The sequence below is a fragment of the Heloderma suspectum genome, chromosome 3, assembly GCF_057233095.1.
Source record: "Heloderma suspectum isolate Gila_16-S chromosome 3, 16-S_ref, whole genome shotgun sequence".
NCBI classification, from domain to species: Eukaryota; Metazoa; Chordata; class Lepidosauria; order Squamata; family Helodermatidae; genus Heloderma; species Heloderma suspectum.
The window spans coordinates 308831718-308841108 of NC_139460.1; positions in this window are offsets into that span (position 1 = coordinate 308831718).

Consider the following 9391-nt stretch of genomic DNA (forward strand, 5'->3'; position numbering starts at 1 on the left):
CTTATTGGTGTTGGGGGACTTCAACGTACATTCGGAGACCATCCTCACAGGAGCACCTCGGGACTTCATGGAGACCATGGCCTCCTGGGAGCTGCACCATATTCTAACTGGGCTCACCCATGTAGCCGGTCATGCACTAGACCTTGTGTTTGTTTCTGGAGAAGTGGGGAGTGATCTAGAAGTTGGGGGTATATCCACCACCCCCTTGTCATGGTCAGATCACTATCTGGTGACGTTGGACTTCTCGGTTCCACAACTCCTCCGCAGGGGTGGAGGACCCATTAAAATGGTCCGCCCCAGGCATCTTATGGATCCAAATGGATTCCTGAACGTGCTTGGGGATTCTCTGGGGCATGCCAACGGCCACTCGGTCGAGACCCTGGTGGGTGGCTGGAATGCCGCAATCACTGGGGCATTAGATCAGGTGGCTCCGAAACACCCTCTCCCCCTGAACAGGGCTCGGACTGCACCATGGTTCAATCCGCGGTTACGAGCTCTGAAACAGGAGGTGAGATGGCTAGAGCGCCGGTGGCGGAAGTCTCGCTCCAAAGATGATCAGACACGGGCTAGAGCTGTATCTTCAGCCTATCACGTGGCGGTGAAGGCAGCAAAAAAGGAATATTATGCTGCCTCCATTGCGTCTGCAGAGTGCTGTCCCAGGAGGCTGTTCCAAGTGGTCCGGAGCCTGGTCGGTCCTGTGGCTCCGGAACCACTGGAGCATTCTAAGGCCTCCTGTGAGGCCTTGGCAAGGCATTTTGCAGATAAAATTGATCAGATTAGGTGTGTTACTCTGCACGCTGTGGATACAGTTAGTGAGCAAGAGGCGGCCTGCGGCAAACCGGTTTTGTGGGATCGGTTCCAGCTTCTTCCTCCTGATGAAGTGGACAAGGTGCTTTCATCAGTACGGCCGACCACCTGCTTACTTGATCCTTGCCCATCTTGGCTCATTATGAGCTGCAGAGACAGACTGGGTGAGGGGATCAAGGCGGTGGTGAACGCCTCCCTTGAGGAGGGAGTGATGCCATCAGCCCTCAAGGAGGCAGTGATAAGACCGCTCTTAAAGAAGCCCTCCTTGGATCCTCAAGTTTTGAACAACTTTCGCCCAGTCTCAAATCTGCCATTTTTGGGCAAGGTGATTGAGCGGGTGGTGGCGGTGCAGTTGAAGGCACACTTGGAAGAAACTGATTATCTAGACCCATTTCAATCGGGCTTCAGGCCTGGGCATGGGACAGAAACGGCCTTGGTCGCCTTGGTAGATGATATGAGGAGGGCTCTGGATAGGGGTGAATGCTCCTTCCTTGTTCTCCTCGACCTCTCAGCGGCTTTCGATACCGTTGACCATGGTATCCTCCTGGACCGCCTGGAGGGGTTGGGCATTGGGGACACCGTATTGCGGTGGTTCCGGTCCTTCCTCTCCGGCAGGTACCAGAGGGTAGCACTGGGAGAGGAGGTTTCGGACCCGTGGCCACTTACTTGTGGGGTGCCACAGGGTTCCATCCTCTCCCCGATGCTATTTAACATCTATGTGAAGCCGCTGGGGGCTATCATCAGGAGGTTTGGGGTGCAGTGTCATCAATATGTGGATGACACGCAGCTCTACCTCTCGTTTAAATCTTCACCAAGGTTGGCCGTAGAATCCCTGTCCAAATGTCTGGAGACGGTGAGTGGCTGGATGGGGAGGAATAGGCTGAAGCTGAACCCTGAAAAGACTGAGGTACTTTTGGTGGGAGACAAGAGGAGGCTGGGGGATGTTGACCTGGTGTTGAATGGGGTACGGCTACCCTTGAAAGACCAGGTCCGCAGCCTGGGGGTCATTTTGGATTCCCAGCTGTCCATGGAGGCTCAGGTGTCAGCTGTGAGCCGGACAGCGCTGTATCAACTCCATCTGATATGGCGGCTGCGCCCCTTCCTTCCCGACCATCTGCTCCCATCGGTAGTACATGCCCTGGTCTCCTCTCGTTTAGACTACTGTAATGCGCTCTATGTGGGGTTACCCTTGAAGACGGTTCGGAAACTGCAGCTGGTACAGAACGCGGCGGCTCGCCTGATTAAAGGCAGCCGCCAGCGAGATCACATCACTCCAGTGCTGAAGGAGTTGCACTGGTTACCAGTTGTTTTCCGGGCCAAATTCAAGGTGTTGGTTTTGACCTTTAAAACCCTATATGGTTCCGGCCCAGCCTATCTTAAGGAGCGCCTCCAGCAGGACCAGACAGGCCGCTTAACAAGATCAGCCTCGGATGGCCTTCTCTCTGTCCCATCAGCCAGGACAACTAGACTGGTGGGGACGAGGGAGAGGGCCTTTTCTGTGGTGGCCCCCACTCTGTGGAACTCCCTCCCTAGGGAACTCCGTCATGCCCCCTCTTTAATGAGCTTCCGTCGTGCATTAAAAACGTTGTTCAGGCAGGCATTTGGGGTGGGTTAGGGTATTTTAGAAAATGTTTTTATTGTAGAATTTTATTGTTTTAAACTGTTTTTATTGTATGTTGTACATCGCCCAGAGTGGCTGGGTGACCAGCCAGATGGGCGATTAATAAATTTAATAATAAATAAATAATAAATAATATGGCTGCAAAAAAGGCAAATGCTGTTTTGGGCTGCATTAATAGAAACATATCTTCCAAATCCCGGGAAGTACTAGTTCCCCTCTACTCGGCACTGGTTAGGCCTCATCTGGAGTACTGTGTCCAGTTCTGGGCGCCACACTTTAAGAAGGATGCAGACAAACTGGAGAGGGTTCAGAGGAGGGCAACAAAGATGATCAGGGGACTGGAAACAAAGCCCTATGAGGAGAGATGGAAAGGACTGGGCATGTTTAGCCTTGAGAAGACTGAGGGGAGATAGGATAGCACTCTTCAAGTACCTGAAAGGTTGCCACAGAGAGGAAGGCCAGGATCTCTTCTTGATCATCCCAGAATGCAGGACATGGAATAATGGGCTCCAGTTATAGGAGACCAGATTCCGGCTGAACATCAGGAGAAACTTCCTGACTGTTAGAGCAGTATAACAATGAAACCAATTACCTAGGGAGGTAGTGGGCTCTCCCACACTGGAGGCCTTCAAGATGAATCTGGACAGCCATCTGTCAGGGATGCTTTGACTTGGATTCCTGCACTGAGCAGGGGGTTGGACTCGATGGCCTTGTAGGCCACTTCCAACCCTACTATTCTATGATCCTATGACTTGCTTAAACAAAAATGTCTTCAGCAAGCACCAAAAAGACTGTCAGTACCTGCCTGACATCAACAGACAGGGAGTTCCACAGAGTGGGAGCCAGTACACTGAAGGCTAGATGCCAAGTGGACTTGGAAAGGACCACAGCTCCATGCAGAACCACCATTTACTTGGGACTAAGTCCTATGGAACTTGGACTTAACTTCCAAGTAATCATGCTTGGTAATCATGGTAATCAATCCAAGTAATCATAGGATTGGCCTGGTAGCCTCAATAGGAGCGTTACTTACACATAAGTAAGGCCTTTTCCATGAAAGGCCCCCCAAAGTCATCACAACAGTGTTTGGTGGGCTTTGTAAACTGCTTGCCTTTAGATTCAGACATTGGTCTGAAGGCATGTGATGTAGTTCTACTCCTGAAGCTAACCAGTCCTTGTGGGAGACTGCCTTAGAAACCATGTAAGCTGCTCTGAGCAGGGTATAAGTCTAATAAAAGTCTTACATGACTATTCTCTTCTGCACACTTTATCAGTTGGCTTAATTGGCTGATGTATTTATCGTATAATCCTAGGCATGTTTAATCATAAGTAAATTCCACTTGATTCAAAGGGGCTTACTTCCAGGTAAGTCTATATAGGATTGCAGCCTTAGATAGCGTTCTCATCCAAACCCAGAGCATCTGTACATTGCAGGGTGATTTGGATGTCCCATCTATCATGGACTGATCTGTTAAGAATCCAGTCCTAGAGTGGTGATGCATCCAGCAGGGTACTACAGCTCAGTGCTGTTGTGACCTCTTACGCAACCCTTTACTTTTTCAGGCAAGTTTAGGGTTCCTCAGCACAGATATTTCCTTCACACCACAGTTACTCTACACCATCAAAAGTGTCCTGCTAGCTCAAGGTGAAGGGCAGCTGTCTCTATTCCTTGCAGGATTAAATACATTCAGCATGTTTCTTTTCTATTACTCCAGCTCACTCTCATTCCTGACCTTGGTGAGAAAATCTCAGACTTAATGGCCCTTGTAAAACATTATTTATGCTAAGTAGTGAATCTAAGTGAGACTTATATTGTCGGTTTAATGATTCCATTTTCAAAACATCAGAATTCTATAGTTAGTCATAAATTTATTACCTGTTGTCCTCCACCCATAATATCCTATGGCTGTTCAGTGCTTAAACATTTATGTGCTGGATGACTTTACATTCACAGGCCTTGTCATTGTTACCGAGACAATAACCTTTACAATATTTCCAACATTCCCTGCTTGCTCAGTCAAGGTTCCTTGATTACCTGATTTGTACTGAAGCTTCTCAGAAGAATCCAGTCCAGTGTGCTGTGCCTTGTAATATGGACAGAATGGGGAAGGAACCAAACGTTCTGGTAGGGAAACCTCTTTATCAATCTGTCAGGGCGTTACAGGCAGCTTCTCTCTCCACATGACTGAAAGACAGGGCTGGCTGGGGCTGGCAGCTGCAAAGATCGGCTGCTTACTGCAGGCCAGTCTGGGTTAACGGTCGGTCAGAATGAGAGAGCAGCCCTCTTTGGGCAATGGCCCTCAGTGTGGCGGGGAAGCAAGACCTTGACCTACTGTTCCCACCCCTCACATAGTGCACTCCACCTCCCCGCCCCCAATCTCTGTGCTTTGGGTGAAGGTAGAGTGGCCAGGTGTCCTACTTTACAGAGAAGAGTCCTCTATTTGGAGATTGGTGCATCTGGTTGGATTGGCTCTCTTGGGAGTTGGTTTCCCAGGCCGGAATATGGGCTTTTGCATGGAATGGGTATTGGAATGTGGTTTCTGTGGAAGCTTTGTGGCTGACTGCATCACTCCCATCTGATCATGTGTGCCTGGTGAATTTGGTCAGTTTGTTGCACTCGGACGTTCTGGGCATTCTGTTCTGTTGCAGAAAGGTTCTGGGCATTATGGGGTTACTAACAATATAATATTGCAAGGGTTTCAGTCCTAAAATATTGTTCTCAAGTGTCTCTAACACAAGCTATTGTTTTTCTTTTTTCTTTCTTTTTTTAATAAAGGGGCTGTCCCAACCTGTTTCATTCCATCCCAGCTTTTACACCATCCCTTGGGAAAATTCATTTCCGCCCAACAATAAATTGTTTTACCTGTTGTAATGTACCATATTTAGGGGGGTGTTTTGGTCTTGAATTGGCAATTAGGATGCCTCAGCTTTACCAAAGACCTGGTCCTTGAAACAAACTGCTAGAACTGCTTCGATTTGGGGGAAATTAGCCTAGACTAAAAGGCACAATAAAAGAAAAGCAGTGGCTGTTTGGTCAAGGACAAGCAACCATCAGCCCACAAATCCAAAGTAGCTTTGCTCCAATTCTAAAGCGTATAGCTGAAGATCTTTGAGCCTGGGCTTTAGTCACAGTTCTACAGTGCAGTTTCAGCCAAATTTCCTATGCTCAGGGGGACCCAAATTGAGCTTGTTGCCCTTGCTTGTATGCAGCTCATCTGGCCCACAACCTTCTTACACCAATGTACATTCGTGGATCACATCACTACAATACTGGTGTAGCATCAAGCTTTGCAATATTGTGCAGGCTTCGCTGTTGGTGTGCCTAATCACCTCCATCTGCCATTCTAACATGTAAGGATGAATTCACACATGTGTGTTCATTACATCAATAACCTACATGCATGAATCACCCATCAGGTCAAACGCTACTGATAGAAGTTTTGTATCATCTCAAAGACAATCTTTTGCAGTGGGGGCCATTCACATCCTCGCTGCAAGCCATCCTGTGATGAACTATCAAGTGATATTCTTGTTTGTCTGAATCAGCCCTAAGCGTACATCACAGGCACTTCCAAGTTTTTAATTGTCCTGCACACCAGGATTTGATGGTAACAATGGAGAAGTGTACAAGCCACAATTAATATAGCTGTTCTTATTAATTAATAATAATGAGAAGGGGGGGGGAGGAGGCAATTCAGCTAGCATCCTCACCGGTACTTAAAAAAAAAAAAAGCTTTTATTATTTGACATTTTATTTATCCTAATGTTTGAAAGCAGAAGCCCTCTGGAGCAGAACATTTTGGCTGTTGTATATAAAACAACTGCATCATTTCACTATGAAAATTAAAACTGAATGTAGACAATCTTTTAGATCTGTCAATGTCCTTTTGAGTGTTCATATGAGCAGGACTATCCTTTGGCTTTTTCAAGACTAGGGAAAATGTTAACAACCCCTCTCTTTCCCCTGCCACTGAATTCTGGGCATCCTTGCCTTTCTCCAGTCTTTTGGCAAGATCTCATTTGTGGTGAAACGGTCTCCTGTTGCAAGTTATATGTTGGTTATTATGAAAGAAGGAGGGAGGCAAATACTCAGTTTTGATTAGCTGTGGTGATGATAGATCTTCGCTGTGCTTGGCCTTCTTTCCTAAGTTGGCATTGGACGGTGGGGTTCTGTAAGCATTTAGACGAAGGGGCAATCTACATTATAACTTTAAACTGGATTCAAACCTGTTTTTAGTGATTACGGCTACCAAATACAGGAATTCTGGGAATTGTAGCTCTAGGAAGAGGGGCCGCTTGGGCAGGGGACAGGGGTCTCTAGCAAAGAATTCTCAGTACCCTCATGAAACTGCAGGATCCCTTTAGATAAACCGGTTTGAAACCAGTTTAAAGTTGTAATGTAGGAGAGTGTGAGCAGTTAGGACAGTTGGAAGCTGGGGCTTGAGGGGGCAAAGAGAGGTCTTTGTCTATTCTGGTTTTCAGGGGTCCCCAACTTTTGGGGTCAGTGGGCACATTTGGAATGTTTAGAGAGTGACATGGGTGCTCTCATGGAGTGGCTGCCATGGTGAGGGGGCTTGCCCATTCATAAAATGTTTCCTTTGGTGGGCATGGCCAGTCACAAAACACTGATTTCCCAGAAGGCAACTTGGTGAGGCTAAAAGAAAAGTAACTTGCCCAAGAGCAAGCCTGAGGTGGAGTTGGTGCTCCAAAACACATCACCACTCTTTTGAACCCAAATAAAAATGGCATTGGAGAGCAGCCGTTTGCTTTGCAGGATGCTCAGCTTCCAGTTTAAAAATAATACCTAAAATAAAATCAAGAGGGGCAGGGAGCCTGGTGGGCTCCAAGAAAGGTGTCCGTGGGCACAATTCCCCCATGACTGGAGCTAACTGCCGCAATAACGTTACCTTAGCATACTTTAATTGGCACAGGATAACAAAAGTAAATACCTCAAGTGGTAGCAGTAATAGTAGCAATAGACCTTTCCCTGCTTCAGAGTGACGCTTCATACGTGCTGGCAGTAGCAGTACAATCCAGTTTAATTGACAGCGCCATTTACTGGAATAAGGCCATTTATTTTATTTTATTTGTTTTTAAAAAAGATTTATAAGCTGCCTTGTAAGGAAACCACTCCCAAGGTGGAATACAAAATTTAAAACCACAGAACACAATAAAACAATGATAAAAAATAATAAAGCAGCAATAAAATCAAAATTAACAATTAAAACCAGGTAATACCATATTCACAATGGCCCACGGTAAAGTCCTGACTCAAGTTCAGGCCAAGATAAATAAATATGTCTTTAGGGCCCGCTTGAAGGCCTGTAATGATGGGGGCTGGGGGCTGGCAGACATCAATTGGAACAAAGTTCCAGAAGCAGGGGCCACTGCTGAGAAGGCCACCAGTCTAATTGCTTTGACGGGTGAGTGCACAAGTAGGGCTTCCAATATTGATCTCAGACCGTGGGGAGGTTGGTATGAGTGAAGGTAGACCTTCAAGTAACCTGAATGAAAACCATCTAGGGCAAGGGTTTGAACATCATAGAACCTTGCAAGATGGTGTCTGAAAGTTACAAAGCCACGGAGTTTTCAGGTTTCTGTCAGGTCTCCATATAGGAACAGATTAAAGAGGAGAAATGGCAGCAAGAATTGCATACATGATGCAAAGCTTAGTGGACCACGTCATGACTCAAGACTCATGTGAGAGCCTAAATGTGAAAGGACTGAGACTGACACTGCAAGAGGCTATGATCCTAAAAGAAGCGCAATCACAGTGAGGTTCTGTCAATGGCGCAGCCGATCAAAGCAATATATTTGCCTCTTCTTTCATAATAACCAACATATAACTTTTCATTTCTATCTTTAATGAAATGCAACAGTCCTCCGTTCTGCCACATTCACCCATTCTCACAGGTGCCACACTCACTGGTGAGAATCCCTGGTGCACCTCCTCCTCTCTGCACTATTCAACGGACCTTGAGGTTCTCACAGCCTGCTCTACCGATCAGGAAAATTACACATCCCACCTTCATACCGATTCCCAGGCACATCAGGCTCCATGTTCACATTTCCTGTTCCCTTGCCAGTTACTCGTACAGTGTGCCAGTCCACTGAAGTTTGATTGGCACATTGATCAGGTGGCAACTACTACCAGGCTGATAGATCTTGCCCTATAGATTTTGGAGGGAGGGTTTTCCCCTGTCTGTGTCATGGTCCTACCCCCGAAGAGCCAGTGTGGTGTAGTGGCGAGAGTGTTGGACTGGGAGACAGGAGATCCAGGTTCTAGTCCCCACTCAGCCATGGAAGCTCACTGGGTGACTTTGGGCCAGTCACAGACTCTCAGCCCAGCCTACCTCACAGGCTTGTTGTTGTGTGGATAAAATGGAGAGGAGGAGAATTGTGTACACCGCCTTGGGTTCCTTAGGAGGAAAAAAGGCAGGATATAAATGTAATAAATAAATAAATGAATGAATAAATGGATGGATGGATGGATGGATGTTTCAAATGGGAACAGGAAGCACTTTCTGTGTGACACTCTAGTCTTTTATTAATTGTCCATCCTTGGCTTTCTATAGCATCACAGCCCAGTCATCTTTTGCCCACCCCTGCAGTAGTTGAACAGCACAAGCACCAAATCCCAACCTGACATACAGAAGGGAACATCCCTTCTATGGGCTATTGCATCTCAACCACACACCCCACCCCAGTCTGTTTAGCAGTATAGACTGGCCCATGTCACTCATATTCATTTTATGAATAACAAACCACCTCTCTGCCCAGCATCTTTATGCACAGAATCATAGGCACCAAAAATGATGGCAAGAGTAGATAATTCCATCTCTGTTGATGATTACGGTACACAGACCTTCTTTCATAATATCCTCAATGCTTTGCACATTTTTTTCATTTCCATAGCTCTCTATGTTTAAATTGCAGCCATTTCCAATCATGAAAAGGAATAGC